This window comes from Benincasa hispida, chromosome 3 (genome assembly GCF_027475165.1).
Source record: "Benincasa hispida cultivar pf3 chromosome 3, pf3_genome.v1.1, whole genome shotgun sequence".
NCBI lineage: Eukaryota > Viridiplantae > Streptophyta > Magnoliopsida > Cucurbitales > Cucurbitaceae > Benincasa > Benincasa hispida.
In genome coordinates, this window is record NC_143480.1 from 1,226,180 (window position 1) to 1,246,033 (window position 19,854).

The following is a 19,854-nucleotide window of genomic DNA, read 5'->3' on the forward strand; positions in this document are numbered from 1 at the left end:
ATTTCATCCCCGAAATTAAACGAATCTTATTTTACAACAAAATTTTTATTAATTGATTTTCCTGATACAATTTTATTACATAACGGCTTTTATCCTAGTCTTCTAGAATTTTCTCTTTCCCTTTTCCCACGACTGATAGATCGTCTTCCCTAGCTTGAGCTAACCCATATAATTGTCCCAACGTCATTTTTCCAGTTTCCTCTTTTCTTCCTCCTACAATCCGTCCTCCCTCGACAGCCGTTTGTTTCATTCCCAGGTTGTTTGGTGGTTGTATATTTCCAGTATCCATTAACTGGGGACATTCTCGTTTAAAGTGTCCTGGGTTGCCACACTTAAAACATGTGCAAGATCGTCCTTAGGTTTGTTCCCAACATTTTTCCCAGTGATATTTATTACAGATCGGGCATCTTGGTTTTTGGTTTACACTCACCATCGATTCCTTTATCTGGCTTTCCCGTTCAGGGTCTGCTTTAGTGCTTGTAATTCCTTTTCTTTTCCATCCACTTCTACTTTTTATTCTGGGAGTAAAATTTCTTGGTTTTTCTCTCCGCCACATACTAATTGATGAGTTCTTTTCTAGTCTTACTTTTTCTATCGTTAAACATTTTTCTACTCTCATTGCGGCTTCTAGTAGTTTTGAAAATTCTCCCCATTCCACGGTTACTGTAACAGGAGTTCGAATCTCTTATCTCAATCCTGATTCAAACCTCCGACAGTGCTCTTTTTCATCCACAACTATGTTTAAAGCATATGTGGATAGCTCCGTATACTTTAATTCATATTCCGCTACAGTCATGTTTCCCTGCATGAGGTGTAGGAACTCATCTTGTTTCATATCTCTGAATAATCGAGGATAGAATCTTTTGAAGAATGCTTTTCAAAATATTTTCCAACACATTTCTTCTTGGTCTCTTATTCTACTGTTCAGTAATTTCCACTAGTCTTCTGCCTGTTTTTGTAGTAAGAATGTTGCAAGATTTACTTTCCTGTTTTCAGGGCATCTCATTACCCCAAAACATTTTTCTACCTGATTCATCCAAACTTCTACATCTGCAGGGTCTTTTGTTCCTTCAAAGTTTGTGGCTCCCAATGATTTCAATCGTTCTATCCCATATTTCTTCTCGGGATCAGGTTGTATATTCCCTAAACTTTCTTGGAGTCTTTAGATGAGTTTATCCATTTGTTCTTCTTCTCTTGTTTTTTTTTTCTCGGATGACTTGAGGCACTTTCACTTTCACTTTCATTTCCAGAGGGTTGCCCAGTTCTACGTTTTCCACTTCTCAGCATTTTATCTACAACCATTCACATATAAATTAGACATGCATTTCAAAAAAACAAACGACTTTTATTTATATACATAGTTTCTATTTACATTACTAGTTAACTTCAGTCTTCAGAGTTTTCTATTTACTCTCTATTATGTAGATGTAGGTTTTCAAAATTAATACGCATTCGCTCATCTCTCCACAGGCATTTTTCCTGGACATGGCCAATCTCTTTGCAGAAAATACAAAACTTGTAAGATTCTGCATTGTTGGATTCATATGAGGGTTGTTCCTCGAATTCTATCACTATACACCGAGTAATATCTTTCTTAGTCGCTCGTGCCCACTCCTGGTCTACCATCAGTCTGGTAATACGGTGTTGCTTCCGGAGCTTGAATCTCCGACCATCTCCCGCTGGTATTTCTCCTGGATTTCTCTCGTTCTTTTCTGAAAAACATAACAATTCTTACGGATATGGTCGGAGTTACCACATCCGTAACAGATTCCGGTCCCTTTCAAGCATAGACCGATATGATTCTTACCACGTTTTGGACATCCCTTATTACTTCGGGATTCCACTAAGTTTGTATTTTTCAAAGTAGTAGGGTGTTCGATATTGTTATTCATACTATGTTTAGACATCTCAAGGGTTTCCCCTGAGTTAGCGCCATGGTTTTCTTCTTGCGTATAGAAGTCATTCCACCATCAACTCTGCTTGCTCGGATTCATTTCTTACAGTGGACATTATTCAGGTTACTATCTACTAATCTCTTTACTTCTATTTCCCTTTCTCGTAATTTTCTATGTCCACTTATTATCCCTTACTTCTTTTCCTAACCTTTCCTAATCTTTTGTCATTCATTTTAGATTTTCCTAATGTACTTCATTATATTTATCCTTTTTAGGTTCTGACCTAGACCAGTTTCTAATACTACTTGGCTTCCATACCTTAGGTAAGCCTTTTCCTGATGCCGCTATGGTTTTAACCTACCCCTTTTCCTTTTTCTTTTATCTAGTTTCAATTTATACTTATGTTAGACTCAACTTCCCAGGTTTTACGTAAACCTTTACTCTGATACCAAATTGTCACACCCCTCCCTAACCTTAACCCAAGACTTAGAAAAGAGCATGAAGACATACTAGTACCATTCTAAGACAATATTTTTAGTGTAACATTTCCCCTTTATCTATTAAAAGCCTTAACATGTTTACAATAACCATCTAAATTCCATACATGTAGCTACATTTTCCTATACTTTTCTATTACATGATCCGAGTTATGCCTTGAGAAATTACCAAGTCCTGGTGTTTGGTGGTTGTAGACTCTTCTCTAAACGCTCCGCTTTGCAACCTTGGGGGGGGGGGGGGGGGGGGGGGGCGGGGGGGGGGGGGGGAGAGGGGGGGAATAGAAGAAAACATTTGGAAAAAGGTGAGCTAATAAGCCCAGTGAGTGGTGCCTTTTAAAGTAACAATAGCTTTAATTTCAAAACATATTTTTGGGAAGTCAATATAGTCTATGCATAGTCACGTGTAAGCCTACTCAATCATTATCCTCCTACCACATGTTATACGTGGCATGTTCACATCATGCATATATTAACATTCACATCATGCATATATTAACATTCACATCATGCATTTATTAACAATCATAACAACTTTTCATGGAAACTTTCCTATATCCCATTTTCCCACCAATGTGCCCATTGACAACTATTTTCCTGCTAGCCATGCTTAGGTATCTTGACTATATTTCCCGTCGGTCGTCACCGACTATCATTTCCCGCCGACTGAAGCCGACTATATTTTATCGCCAAGTACCACTTTTAAGCATGCTAACTATGTAATTTGTGTATAAGCTTAGTTTCCATAGTAATTACACAGACAATATCATGGCAAGCAAAATACAATATAATCATGCATCTTCTACATACCTATGCATTTATTCATATAGCAATGCATAAATCTTAATAACCACTCACTCTTAGCAAGATTTTCTACTGAAACTACTGTGAGAGTATCTTCCTGAAATTTCCTCCATATCAATGAAAATTTCTCAATTAATATTGTTATATCAATAATTAATGCTAAAATAGCCAAAATATCTTTATATATTAAAGTACCCACTTACCCTACTCAAAACTTAGTCAAAATCTCAAAATCAGCCCCTTTAGAGGTTATTTTATCTGTGCTGAGTGCAAGGAGCTGGCAGGCAGCTGGAGCGTTCGGCCTTGTGCAGTGAGTTCATGTGCTGCGTCGCACGGTTGGCTGTAGCATTGGAATGGCGTGCGTTGTGCTGCAGCGTTATGGTCGACGTGTTGGCTAGTGCGAGGTGCACGCTGCTTTGCGATGGATGGATGCAGCGTTGGTTAGGCACAAGGCGCGCGCTACGTCAGTGATGGATGCATTGGTCGGCTGAGCTTGTGCATCCGTACTAGCTTCACAACTTCAACTCCTTCGAACCCTAATTATTTTGGCAGCCTCAATACTCAAACTTAATACTCTAAACAAGCTCTTAACACTGAGATTTTGGTGATGGCATGAATGAACTGTTCTCGCCCAACCCCTCTATTTATAGCCATCCCAAGCTCACCCCCTTGTGACAATTCAACCTACATCTATCCCTTTTTAAGGCTACTAACACTAAGCCCATTCCAGCAATGCCATGAGTTGTTTTAACCTTAATTTGCCAGCCAAATTTCTTACTTTGCATGCAACCTCCTTCCACCTCCTACTTAGAGTGATAAGACTACTTTTGCATGTAACCTCCTTCTTCCACCTTCTACTTAGAGTGATAGGGCTACTTTTGTATGAGCCTCCTTTCGCCACCTCATTCACTTAATACTTAAGGATGTTTATCTACATAATTTGATATGCTTATGGACGCATCTCTTGAATGGTGCCATCTTCTCTTGAGGTTCTTTTCCCATTGGTCAGCCTTCCTTTTGTCCATGTGCCCATACATCTATTAACTATCGCCTAAGGTGGCTATAACCATCGCATGTTAAATGATATCATAGCCTTTTCCATGGACACATGCCTTCGGCCAACGGCGCATACTTCTTTTGCCGCAAGCCCCTTCGCCGCACGCCTTGGTTTGAATCGATACCTTAGCGCTTGGCCGCATCGAATTACCATGGCCGCATCATGGATGTATGCCACTGACGTATGAACATATGGCATAGATGCTGGCCATTGCTCGTCAAGCTCGCTCGGCCGCATGGGCACTCGACACATAGACTGAGCGCTTGGGTTGACGCATAGGTTGGGCGCTCGATGCATGGACGCTCGATAGGGCGTTCGACGTATAGGCTGGGTGCCTGGCATGGCCGCTCAACGCATAAGTAGAGGCGTTTGGCATAGCTGTTCGACACATGCTTCTAGCACATGCCTTGCTCGCGTCCTTGCCTACCCTTGCGTCTGCATGCCTTGTGCATGCCCTTACATTAGCTGCTCACGCATGCAAGCTCATGACCACTGCCTCTTATATCCAACGGTTAGCGCGACATAGAGCCAGCCTCCCACGCACCCATAGGCCAGCCATCCACGCATCCCTTGCGTCTAGTGTGCTTAGGCTCTCCACATGCGTTGGCCGTATTCCCAAACACTTGTTTCTCTGTGCCACCTTTTGATCCTCTTTATTTTCACATAAATTAGTACTACCGCTTTCATCATTTTATCTTGCTCTAATGTCTACTCCTTTTAGTAATATTTCCTTACTACTTAGGATTTTTCCTTCTCTTAATAACCTTCCACCTTAGATTTGGTGTTAGGGTCTTACAGTATTGGTCTATATCTATGGACAGAAAAATATATATGTAGTGAAAAGATTGCAATTGTGGGTCTTTAGTGAAGTGTATCCACAGTTAACGAATATTGATTAATTTGGTTAATGAACTTAACCAATTAATCTCATATCGTTGGAGTTTCTAATCTACAGGTCCACCAGATCTCCTTGTTAGCTCATTAGAGGATACGTAAGAGGGATAACTTGAATTGTTTAAATTAATTTAAGGAAACTATATATTAATGAGATTAATATATAATTAATTATGGATATAATCTATAATCAAATTGAAAAGTAATATTTGAATAAAATTCAAATTAATTAATTCGAGTGAATTAGATTCACAAAGAATTAATTAATAAAGAGGTTTTGCACATATACATGGGATGTATATGATAATTAAATGTATACATTAAATTGGGTTTAACATATAAGTAGTTATTTAACTATTGTGCAAATCAAAATTAAGTAAGTGTTATTTAATTGTGAAAATTAAATAAGTGTTATTTAGAACTGAAAATTAAATAAGTGTTATTTAATTGGGATAATTAATTGAATAAGTGTTATTTAATCAAATGGTTTAATTAATTAAATAAATGTTATTTAATTAATTATTGAAAAGGAAAATATATTGGGAAAGATATTTGGTCCTTCTCCATGTAAAGACCTCCCTATGGCCCCTTGGGAATGCACTGAATACGCAGTTCTCATTGTAGAGAAACTCAAACAATACACAACTCTCTAGTGTTATTGAGCAAAATTCTTTCTAAGCCTCTCTACTCTCCAAAATGTTATTCTCCTCTCCCCTCCCAATAGTTGGATACCACTTATCCCTCTATTAAAATCCTAGAGAATAATGAGGTAACTCTTGTGGTAGTATTCGAGCTCACTCAAGGAGTTGTTCGTGATTAAGATCATTTGGAGATCCATTCGTTGGAACCTTGGAAAGGATTGTTCGTGACATTTGGAAATCTAAAGAGGTAAAAATTGTTCTAACTCTTTCCCCAATAGCATACTAGTTTACATGTTTATTGATTGTATTTAATACAACGTTTTTGTTTATTGTAAAAATTAAATTATAGAATGCAAGGCGATCTCACACGAGAACGCTTCCGTTGTGAGATTCAAACCCTTCATTCTAGACCTACATGGCTTCAACTCCCGATTGACATCCAAGTTCACTTTAGATGCATATACTATGCACCCACATATCATTATAGCCTACTTTGGTTGCATGGCTCCCATACCGTGTGCCCAACTTTTTCTCTTCCCTCTTTTAGTGGTTTTTATCTCCCTCTCCATGCATGGTTTCTCTCTTGTTTATTTTCCTAAGTGTTTGTGCACATTCATACTTCTTATTCTTCAAGTATGCATCCAAGCTTAACCTCAAAGATGTCCTCCATGCATCCAAGATGTACCAAAGCTAACTTCTTGAGGTTACGTATCCAAAGCCACCCTCCTTCACCTCAAGCATGTGCCTAAGGTGCCTATTTCCTCCAAGTATGCGTCCAAGTGCTTCGCTTAGGGTTACTTGGTGCAACTCACCTCAAGGTAGATGTCCCATACTTGATAACCTCGCATATGCCAAGATATTGTCCAAGGATTTCCTTCTAACCTTCTATGCATGGTTGGTTCTTTTCAATCCTCTCCTTTTCATTTTTCATTTTTTGATGTGTTAAACCTACTCTTGTGTTGTCCAACACTTAGCCAAGTTTTCATCCTTTAAATAACCATGTGCCCAGAATGGCCCTCACTATGCGTATAAGATGTATCCAACTCATTTTTCCTTCAAATGATGTATCCAAAACAATCTTTTATGTCATACACCCAATGTCTTCTTTTTTGTCCTCACTATGCACACAATATGGTCCACCGTGTGTTTAGGTTGCCCTAACATGTGTCCAACATGTAGTCAATTCTTAAGCCTCAAGGTTTTAATCTTAGTTTCCCCTCCTATGTTCAACAAAGTATTCTTAATCCTAGATAAAGGAAATCAGACTCGAGATTTCCATGAGTAGCGGAAATAAGATCATTCCAAATTACAATCATGAATCAACATTACAAATTACATTCAAACAGAAATATGAAGTTATACAATCAATACAGAAATTATAGCATGAAAACTCAAATGAACAAAGAGAAAACTCTACGAACATTTGAAGATGCATCTCCACGCTCCTTTGTGCATGACCGCTCGAACAACAGCAACCTTGATTCTCGGTCTACACGACCGCAACACAGCACAAACACTTCACGCTCATCCTCAACAATCGCCTCGGCCATGAACTCCTCAGCAACAGCATGAACGACCTCCATAGCACCTCGACAGTGTCAAGTTGAGTAAGACACCACCAAGAAGGCTACCTTGATATTCTCGATGTGAGAATCCAGAGTATGGGCTCTGTTCGGATTTGGTATGAAGCAAACGAAGGAGGAAACACCGATCGTGTACACGACTGGGCAAGTGGGAGATGGCGGAGACTTATAATATAGGTCGATGCCCAATCATTTAGCTAAAGTTATACGATCGTCTAGCAAAAGCTATGCGATCGTTTAGCTCGGTGTCTATCGCCTACAAACACTACACGATCGTTTACTTTGGGCAAACGATCATCTAGCAAAAGCTATGCGATCGTTTAGTAAATACTATACGATCGTTTAGCTCGCCCAAGCTGTCGTTTAGTAAATCTATACTTACTTGATGACTACCGTGAGATCCTTTTGCGAGAGAGACATCTCAAAAAACTTTTTTAAAAAATTTACTAAAATGAGGAAAATCATTTTCCTTTTATCTCATGGTTACCATAAATCTCTAATAACCACCCACTCAATTGGTTATTAAAGAAAAAGAATTAATTATCCAATAATTAATATTATTATAAATATAAATGATAACTAACTTATCATACTATATTTATAACCTATAGTTTTAATATTTCATCTCATTAAACATAGAAACCATAGTTATTTTTCTATTCCATGGTACTTAATGTAAATCTCATTTACATCAATCCTCCACTAGATGTATCTCATATATTATACTGATTATATCACATATAATCAAAATACCTCTTGTCAATTTGAACATTTCAAATCAACACCAAGAATTGATCTTCAACTGAATCCATTGAGCTACCAAGGAGACCTTACGGACCGGTAGCTCGAAGCCCCAATGGGATGTGAATAACTGACTAAACTCTTTAGTCACGGGATCCACCATCTGTTAACTGCCAGACACTCCACTAAAGACTGACAGCTGAACTTTCCTTACCACAGATATATTATGTGTCCATCTTAACCAATCAGTGGTGCGACTACCTTTCATGGATCGCTCGTAAGTACATCTGGGCCAATAACCGTTATGCCCCTATAGTTACATTTGTCTCCTTAAGTACCACCGATCCCTCTAATGAACATAAGTGATAGTCCTACTATGATCGAGTCTTCTCTTCCAAAGAGAAGTTGTGGCCACTATGTTTAAGCCCCAAAATCAGCCCTTAAGGGAGCAATCTATCTACTTATCCTGCTTCGAGAAATGAGTGAATTCCATCTTGTGGATTGAGTTCCTAGCTCCTAGATCAGACAAGTCCCCAAAAAGGTAGGCATGTTGAGTTGGCAATCTGGCCACTCTCACCCATACTAATCAAAGGACCGCCCTCAAAGGCAGGAGTTCCCAAAACACTCAGAATTTAGGTCGTGTCACCTATGGTCGTTTAGGTGAGATGCAATTCTTTAGTATCAACGACGTTATATACAGAGTCTAGTCATCTCGTGGTTCAGGTCTTATACAAAACCTTTGTATAGGGCACCCCCGCTCGCACGTCTCCACATGAATGGTCAGGATCTATCATCCTTAGTAGTTTACAACACTTGCAAACCTCTAAAAAGCGGGTCGTATCCGTAGTGTCACCAAGATCAGGTATCCCACCTTAATCCTTATACTACATACCTATAGGTTATCACTTAAGGCATGATCCACTGGTATATCACATATACATGCTTAAGTTGATATAAGATAACCAAGAAGATTTGTATATTGGATATGGGTAAATGCCAGAATTAAATAACACTTATTTTATTCATTAAAATGTGTATCTTTACAAAACAACGAGACTCCGGGAGAATTAGGACACCAATCCCAACACTAGATACGTCCAAAGTGGTCTTCTCTATCCCAACCTTACGTCCAGATTAGTCCTTCAATGCTCCAAGACGTATCTTAAGGCAAGATGTTGTGTAAACACAAGTTCCCTAGATAAGTATTTCCTTTGCCTACAAGATTTTGAGTCCAAAACTCTTCAACCATGCTTCACTTTTAAAGTTTCTTCTAAGCTCAACTCATAAACCTTACACTTAGAATTTTTCCCAAGTATCACAAATTTTCTATAAAATATAGTTTAAACACTTAGCTAATTTTTTGTGAAGCTTGAATCTTATTTTCTCCACTTAAGCAAGTAATTAAGGAAATAAACCAAGTATAAGTTAAATCTTATCTTGAAGGAAAGAAAAATTCTAAGTATTGGAGTAAACATTTGAGTAGCTTTGAGTTGGAGCTTAACATGTGGAAATTTGGCTAAGTGTTGAAGCCTAAGACAATCATGCGTTGAGGCTTGTAAGGCATGGGTGCATGGTGAAAGTTGGCTATGCGTCGGTCTTGACATTGGAGGGTGTCATGTTGGCTAAAGTGGTGAACGCATGGTGTAGTGTCTATGTATTAATCTTGGCCTTGGAGAGGGAGTCTTGTTAGCTAAGTGATAGGTGCATGTTGGTCGAGCGTTGGCATGAGGCGCAAACCAAGCGTTGGTGTGACAAAGGCTACTCATACGTTGGGATGAAAAGAGTCTGTGTGATTAAGCAGCAAGGAAGGGCCATTGAGTGACGAGGATGGGCCAGGTGCGAGCCAAGTTGCATTCAATTGTGCACGAGCGTGGGCGCTGGGCGTTGGAGCATTGCATGAGGGTGATCGTATAGATGCTCGCGGGGCTACACAATGGCGCCAGACAATACCACTAGACGATAAGCAATAGGCGCTAGACGATGAGCACAAGCTAAGCGATTGAGGTTGAGCGCACATGTTGTCTAGTGTATGGCAATGAGCGTAAGGTGCTGGCTACTCGATGCACACAAGAGCTACGTGATGGAGCAATGCAGCGTGCGATGAGGTATGCAACGATAAGCATGCGGTGCGCACAAGTACTACATGATGAAGCTATGCGGTGGGCGCTGAAGCTATGTGATGGACGCTGAAGCTATGCGATGCTCATGCAATGGAAAATCTTGAAGCACTGGGCATGGGAAGGAGAATGCGGTCATTTAAACTAAGCATTGGCTTTGAGGAGCTGGTTGAACACATATGACTAGGTGAAGCATGAGAAATATGTTGGGCATGGAGTTGTTGGCTAAGAGTTATGACCGAGATTGGTTATGCGCTGAAGGGCATGCCTAATCATGCGTTAACGAGGCTTGGCCATGCGATGATGATATGTTATGCGCTAAGACTGATTATGCGCCAAGGACATTTGAGGTTAGGAGGGGCATATGGTGCATATGACAAGGTTAAGACGAGTAGCATGTGATAAGGGATATGCGGTGACCTTGATGAACGCATGCGCCAAGAGTTGTGTGAAGGGACATGCGGTCATGAAGGGTATGCGATGATAAGAAGAGCTATGAGCTGATAAACTTATCCGGACATGTGGCAATCAAAGGGATGTCTAGAGTCCATGCAATTTGAGGTGGGCGCACGAGAAGGCGTGCAAGTTGAAGGTGTTACGTTGGATGAAGATGGTGCAGACACTTCAAGCTGGAGGTGGCGAGGAATTGCGTTGGCAGTTTGAGTAGTGAACAATTAGGCATGCAGACAGCTGGAGGTGTCGATACTGAAAGAAGTTAGAGCGCATATAAATAGAGCCCAAGGACTTCACTTCAGTTTACAAACACATTAACTTCAAGAGTCACTTAAAAGGAAAGTTTCAGAGCAAATTAAAAGAAGCTTTGTGTCGATTAAAAGAGAGGTTGCGTTAATCTTTGCATTGATCAAAGCAAAGGGCGCAAGGGTTGTGCACGCAGTGCGAACAGATAGTAGCATCAAGTTCAAATGACAAATTCTCTCAAACTACTCGTGCAAATTAGGTGATTCTTGAACCAAAATATTTTAAATTGAATTTAGTTTATGTATAAGGGTTGTTATCAGAAAATTATAAGTGAAAGACTATCAAAATTAAAGGAAACCGAGAGGTGTTCACAGAAAAAGGGACAGTCAGGCCAAGTGGAGGAAACTTGAGATTCAGAAGTCTTGAGTTGAAGTTTTAAGACCAAACTTTACGGTAAGCACTAAGGCATTTCTAAACATATTTGTAGAAGGAAGTGTCTTGAGATATGGTCTAGAATATTGAGAAATCTAAGCTTCAAAATGAATATGAAATAGGGTTCGACAAGAGGCCAGGGAAAACAGGGTGAACTGAGGAAGAAATAATCCCAACAGATCACTGTAAGTGGTTTCTTATTTAAGTCTTTTAGTATATTTTGAATTATATTCTATTTCTATGAATGAATGCTCGTTACCACGAGGAAAGCATGTGGTCGGGATGGTCAGAGGGTCAAGGAACCTAGCTCCTGAGCCCGAGATAGAATCTCACGGGATAGTCGGGGGATCGAGAGGTCTAGTTCCTGAGCTTGTGGGAGAAAACTTGCATGGGATGGTTAGAGGGCATATATGTGATTTTTGTGTTGGAGAAATTCAGGGCATATCTGTTGGGAACAAAGGTACTCATTCACACTAATCACTCGGCAATCAAATATTTAATGACAAAAAAAGACGCAAAGTTAAGATTGATCAGATGGGTTCTCCTCCTTCAAGAATTCGATATTGAAATAATTGATCGAAAGGGGACAGAGAATCAATTTGTAGATCACTTTTCCAGATTGGAAAATCTTGAGGTTGACCACAATGAATCTGAGGTGAGTGTCGTGTTCCCGGACGAGCAGTTGTTCCACATAGAAGAATTGCCCTGGTAAGCGGACATCGTTAATTATTTGGTTTGTGAATAATTCCCTGAAGATTACACCTATCATCAACAGAGGAAGCTCAAGCATGAATGCAAACACTATTATTGGGATGAGTCGAATCTGAATAGAAGAGGTACATACCAAATCATTTGATTATGCGTACCAAATGCTGCTCAACAATGCATATTGTCATAGTGCCACGATTCGACATATGAAGGGCACTTTGGAGGGCAATGTACTGCATCTAAAGTTTTGCAAAGTGGATTCTTTTGGCCTTCATTATTTAAGAATGTTGCTGATTACGCAATGAAATGTGATCAGTGTCAATGCACCGACAACATTTCATGGAAGAACGCAATGCCAATGAACACTATCTTGGAGCTGGAATTATTTGACGTTCGGGGGATTGATTTCATGGGACCATTCCCTCCTTCGCATGGCAAGCATTATATCTTATTAGCCGTTGATTACGTTTTCAAGTGGGTAGAGGCAATTGCATGCGCCGCAAGTGATGCGGCGGTAGTCTCCCAGTTCCTCAAGAAAAATATTTTCACTCATTTTGGCACTCCTCGTGCTATCATAAGTGATGAAGGATCACACTTTGTCAATCACAATATAAAGGAGCTGCTGTGCAAATATAATATCCTCTACAAGGTGGCCACCGCATACCATCCGCAAACAAATGGGCAGGCTGAAGTGTCCAATCGTGAAATTAAATTGATACTTGAGAAGGTAGTAAAACCTTCACGGAAGGATTGGGCAATGAAGCTTGATGATGCATTGTGGGCATAACGGACCGCATTTAAAACACCAATAGATATGTCCCCCTATGCGTTGGTATTTAGCAAGGCGTGTCATTTGCTTTTGGAGCTGGAGTATAAAGCATTGTGGGTGGTCAAGAAACTGAATTTTGATTTGAAGAAAGCAGGGGAAGCGCAAAACTGTAGATGGTCGAGCTAGAAGAATGGAGGGTCAACACATATGAAATTCGAAGATTTATAAAGAGTGCACCAAGCACTGGCATGATGAACGCATATGCGCTAGAAACCTCCAAGTCAGGCAAAAGGTCTTACTCTTTAATTCGAGATTGCGGCTCTTCTCGGGAAAATTAAAATCGCGTTGGTCCGATCCCTTCATCATCAAAGAAATATTTCCACATGGTGCGGTGGAACTGATCACAGAGGATGGCAGTCGAACATTTAAAGTTAATGGACAACGGATCAAGGCATATTGCGGAGGAGATTTCTAGCCAGAAACAGTCTCCGCAAAGTTGAAAAACCCGGACTATCCTTTACTCAACTCTTGAACATTTAATTCTTCGTCACTTTACTATTATCTGTATTTCACTTATTTCCTTCTCTTAAAAAAAAAAGGCATGGGATTGTGAAGAAGCAAATGATCTCATTCCATCACTGCAATCCACAGAAGTAAGGATCGCCGCAAGGATGGATGCATCAATACACAATGCTGACAACAACGCAAAATTTGGGGGTGTACTCTTCCTTATCTTTATTTCAAATTTTGCGTTATCACATCCTCCTTGATTACCGCAATCATTTGACAAGTAGATAAATTTAGTAGTTCACCGCATGTTGTTTCTTTGCCAAGTATGATTTCAATGATGAAAAATATGCTTCCATGTCTTTCGTATATATCAGAGTCAACTTAATCTTAAGATAGTCACCTAAGGAAATATTTCTAGAAGTTAGGGACTTGCTAGCTTTCTTTCAAACTCTCCATACAAGCATTCTATGACCATCGCATGATCTATTTTAATTTCTTTTGGCAATGAGGACATTGCTGCATTTTAAATTTGGGGATGAGGTATTTATTTTCGACCTTGCTATATAAAATATGTGTGTATGTATATATATATATATATATACACTTTTGAGAATAACAACTTCACTGCCAACTCAATGTGAAACCCATGTTGATAAGAGTTAAGTTGTGAAAGGCACTTACCCGTAGTTGGATGTCCACATGACACACGTGGGGGCAAGCCAAAACGAAAGTAAGTCACTAGGATCAACGCATAAATCAATGACCGCAACTCCACTGCCAAATCGGTATGAGTTTAGTCTAAGAAATAGTGCATTGTTCGTAGTTGGATGTCCGCATGACACACGTGGGGGCAAGCCAAAATGAAGGCAAGGCACTTGGATCAGTGCAAGGTCAGAAAAAAATAGCAATAAAGAAAATTTTTGTGCAAGGATAAATCATTTGACACCCCAAAGGAAAATTTTCTTTTTGAAATAAATCATGTGATGTTCCAAAATTTAGTAAAGTCCTTTTTAAAGTTAAGCTTGCAATTCCTAAGTCTTAGAAATATTTTAGGAAGAAACTTGAATAAGACTTAAGGAAATTCTGGCATATAGGATTTGAACGAAGTATCCTTGAGAAATCTAGGGAAATAAAACTTTGCGGTTAACTTGCTAAAGGAATCTTTAGCTTATGCTTGAGGACAAGCATTGTTTAAATTTAGGGTGTGATAACGGGCAGAAATGCAAGTTATCATAGTACAATGTTCTTAAAATGTTGGATTGCGTTGATGAAATATGTTAAATTGCGTCCATTAAGCATAAATTCTATAATATTGCGGTTCCGTCCAACGCATTAGAACAATTGATCTTTACATTTTTGTGCAGAATATGTATTAACGCAATGCAGAGATTGCGATCATAGGAATACATTGGTCGAGCGCAACTTCACCGCAAGACTTTGCATTGACCGTGCTCGCAAACATTCGCCCAAGAAGAATCACCGCAACTTGGTCAGCGCAACATGGTGGGCTCATCTGGGTGAAAGGATAATTAAGAGCGATGGGACAAAAAGCTGACGGCAGTCGGATCCAAATCAAGTTGACAGCCGATAATGGTCACGAAGTACATTCAGCTTTATCGGTGACAATTATCCGGCGCATCAGTCAGGAATTAAAACTGTCCCATCTGTACAACCGGGAGAGAGAATCCACCTTTCACCATAGAAACTCTATAAATACTAAGTGCATTCTTCAGAGAAGGGGTTAAGCAGTCGATTACTTCATCACTTTACAAGTTCACGCCTCTGTCCATAGTTTTCTTTCATTTTAAGGCGAACGCGAGGAAGAAGGTGTGCCGGTAGATCGTTCCGGTAAGCTTGGGAAAGCACCGGAAGTCCAAGACAGAGAGAGAGCCGACGCCTACGGAAGCGGGAACATTTGTGGATCAGAATAGAGATTCAGCGTAAAAAGCCTCGGTCAGCAAGGAATCGCTACCAGGCTCTCTATCTTTACTTTCCATTGTCATTTTGTACTCAACTCAGTTATAAGAATGGAATGTCTTTCTCTATATCTGTTTACTCTCTATTATTTATGCATGAGTATCTAAATTAGTTGAATGGGTTGAGAAGTAGTTAGCTAGCATAACGAGGGAATCTTCATCTTTGCGATTATCTTGTTTATGTATGCTTCATTCGTCTATTAGAGATACTCGGAAGGGTTGTCTAAAGACAGGATCTAGACTTGGGAAGGTCAGGTCAGAATTTAGGTTTGGAAGAACCAGATTAGAACGCATAAACGGGAGATAGGCGCTTAGGAATGAGCATTATTTGTTATTAACGCATCGCATGCATCTTAGCAATAAGATATGATTGTATGCGGTCACCTTGCTTTCATGCATTTTGCATCAACGCATAAGACAAGAGTAGAGACTTAGGGATAAGCTCTATGGACATTTTGCATTCAACACATGAGTCCTAGACTTAGGAGCATCGTATTTACATTGGGAAATGACTTGTTGTGCATGGTTGTAACATGATCACAAAGTTTGACGCATTCCCGAGTAACGCTAGCTAAAGATCTTCTCAACTCGTTCATCGCATACTCATTGCATCTATCAACGCAACTATCTTTCTCAAATATTTCGCCTTTATTTACTTCTTTTTCATCAACGCAACAACACACCCACACTTTATTTATTTACTTAGTTACCACAAAGTTTTCATAAATATTACCAACGCAACTATTTTCACAAGTCCCTGTGTTCGACCCTAGACTTACCAGGAAACTCAGAGGAATTTACACTTGAATTCTGCTGGGGAAACTTGAGTGCACAACGCAATCCATCAACGCATATCATCCATATTTCCATTCATAAAATAATGCATCAGTATTCTTAGCTCAAACGTTTGTTTGGTGATCTTTAAACCTAAATGGAGGTAAACGAAATCGAGGGCTTATAGAGTTCTTTTACTTTGTAATTTTTCTAAAAACATTATTATTTATGGACGTTTTCACTTTAAATAAACATATTCACATATAGCATATTATTTTATAAATTGGACGTCTCAATCTAAAGTTGAACAAATGCTAAAGTGCTGAGAGCAAAAATGTTATTTTAACTTTTACATTATAGGCTAATTTACATAAAATACCCCTAAATTTTGTATTTTGTGTCAAAAATACTATTGAACTTTCAAAAGTTTTAAAGATACCTTTAAAATTCCAAATTGAGTTAAAAAATACCTTTATCGTTAGTTTTGAATGGAAACCATTTGTGTTTTGTGTCAAAAATACCCTTGAATTTCCAAAAGTTTTAAAACACCCTCAAACTTTTTTAAAAGGTTCAAAAATACCTTTGTCGTTATATGAACAAAAATAGTTAATATTGTCTCACTTCTTTATTTTCTATTTTTTTTTTCTCCCATCATTTCTTCAATACCCTCTTACGCCTATTTTTGTTAATCATCTGACATTTGTTTATCTAAAATAAGTAAGTAAATAAAACTGCACACTTTAGTTAAGATATATGAGACTATAATAAAAGAGAATAAAGGAAGTACCAAGGGATTTTAGGACTTACATGTTTTAACAAAGTTATATTTTAGTAGTTAAGCGTGTGTTAATAACCAAATACATTATTCTGTTTGACTAGTTATTGTTTTGGTATGTTTTCATGGGAGATTTTGATTTTAGAATTTTGTGAGATTTCATGTTTTAACTAAAATTTTGGTTGTTGAGAAAATTTTGTATAAGCTAAGAATTGAAAAATTAAGAAAACCTGAAAGTATCTATATGAAAAAAATAATAATAATAATAAGGACATCTGTATAGTCTATTTTAAAATTGGTTCTTTTTTAATTTAAGAAATTTTCAAATAAATTGACCATATTGATGGTAGAGAGACATTTTAAAACTTTTTTCATTTTAAAATTATTTTTGCAACAAAGTATTTACGATTTTTGTTTATATATTAATGGTGAAAGTATTTTTTTTTTTTACTTTTTTAAATAATATCATTTTTGAAACTTTTGAAAGTTCGAACGTAATTTTGAAACTTTTAAATGTTCAAGAATACTTTTTAAATAAAATTTTAATCCAAAACCAACTGCATGGACATTTATTATTAAAACTCTTCTTGAAAATATAAGGTTACATTTTAAACTTTTGAAAGTTCGGAGATATTTTTTACAAAATTTATAAAATTTAACATTTATAAATAAACAATTAATTTATTCACATTTTTCTCTTTCCGCGACGGTGGCGCAACAATTAGCGCGTCAGGTTATCGGCCATTTGTTGCAGCTTTTGCCAAAAGAAATTAATTGGAGGGCGAGCGAGACGATTGGGCCCCTTTGACTTGGACCTTTAATATTAATATTGTTGTTTTCAAAACTTATTAGAGAAATATTGTTGTTTTGGGAATTCAAGGCTAGAAGTCGAATGTTGAGAACTCGACTAACAAAGAAAAATTTGGAAACAATACATAAGCCGAAACTTCAACTTTCGACAAGGAAAATCTCGCGAATCTCGCTTAGGTTATCGAAGGTTGAAGTTTCAACACACATCCATCCTCGAGATTGCAGGTTTATTACTTTTCTTTTTCCCTCATAGAGGAAATAAAGTAATGAGATGGTATACTATATGTATCTGTGTACTCGAGCTGCTTCTAACAACCTATGTATTTTGTTATCATTTCGAATTAGACGGAGGTTAGTGGGATTGACATGAGGGGGTGGGGATGGCTATATTTCTGGGAGCGAACTCCAGGTGAATATGAAGCGCATGGATACAAGTTATGCCTTGGAATGAAAGACAATTCCGAATAAGCTTTGTCTACAAACAAAAAAGTAGATCCATAATCAAAAAAATGTTTGTGATTGTTACAGAAGAAATGAAAGCTAGTAATCATTAATGGAAAAATAACAACAATAACAGAGAGAGCGAGATATTGAGAGAGAGCGAGAGTGAGAGAGCGAGAGCGAGAGCAAGAGAGCGAAATCCTAGCAAAGAGCGAGAATGAGAGAGCAAGATCTTAGGAGAGAGTGAGAGTCTTCACTTTATTTGAACTTTCCATAGAAATATATATAAAAAAAGAGAAAACGACCTAATAATCATACTATAATTGAATAATCATTAGATTATAATTGAATATATTAGATTATTATACTATAATTGAATAATCATTAGACAATAAATTGAATATATTAGATTATTATACTATAATTGAATAATCATTAGACAATAAATTGAATAAATTGAATATATTAGATTATTATACTATAAATTGAATATATTAGATTATTATAATGTAAAACTTTATTGATTACCAAAAAAAAAAAAATTGAATATACAGTAGATTATTATATAAAAAAAATTGAATATACAATAAATTATAATAAAAAAATTGAATATACAATAAAATGAATATATAATAAAAAAATTATTTATTATTCAATCCCTAACTATCTGGAGCCCGTCTTAGTAACGAAGGACACTTCCTTCAATTATGTCCTAACTGGTTACAAAATCCACATCATTGTCGAGTAGCTGGTTCTGTCCAATCCATCTCGTTGTGATAATGTGAACTTTTCAGGTGTCAGTTTATGTTTATCGTGTCGGGTGTCAGTTTCAAATTCAAAAGTTCAACAAAGCAATTGAAGATATCAAAGGAATAAATTGGAGTTGTCTAAGTTTTTTTTACAACATTAGTTTAGAGCAATGGACTTGCACATGATGGAGGATTCAGATATGGGTGGATGACGACAAATCTATCAGAGTGCATAAATGGAGCCCTCAAAGGAGCTCGAATGTTGCTTATAAATGCTCTTGCTCAGATAACATTCTTCAAATGCGTGAACTATTTTGAGAAAATAATAGCAGAAATAAGGGATGCATTGGAGCGTCAAGATAAACCCAGGACCTGTTGATCCCAATGTTTTGTACGACCAGTCCATTCATCGATCATATGTTGTATGGCGAGATCGTACTACTGGAGAAATATCTTGTAGACGTCGAGAGACATGATTTATTCAGTTGGACTGGCATCTGATCACTGCTTTAGTCGAGAGATGGAGGCCCGAGACGCATACATTCTATATATTTGTTGGAGAGTGCACTATCACTCTACAAGACTATAAATGATGAGTGAAAGTCTGTTTTCAGATCAAGTCATTTTGTTCACTTGATGTTCCTGCCACTGTTAGCTAACCTCCATGATGCGGGGTGGTATTCGTGGGGTGGAGCATGCTTGGCATGGTTGTATAGACAACTATGCAAAGCAACAAGATTTGAGGTTCGAGAGATAGCTGAGTCTTTCATACTTTTGCAACTATGGGCTTGGGAGCAATTTTCAACAATGGCTCCACAGCTACATCATGTTAATGACGCTCAGTTAGTTGAACGAGCCTACAATTCTCGGTATGTTGTTTTAATTTAATTTAATTTTTATATCATTGATCTAGTTAATTTAAATTCTAAATTATCAATTTAAAAATTTAGGTGGAGAGACAAAATTTGTGTAACTAGGACAGCCA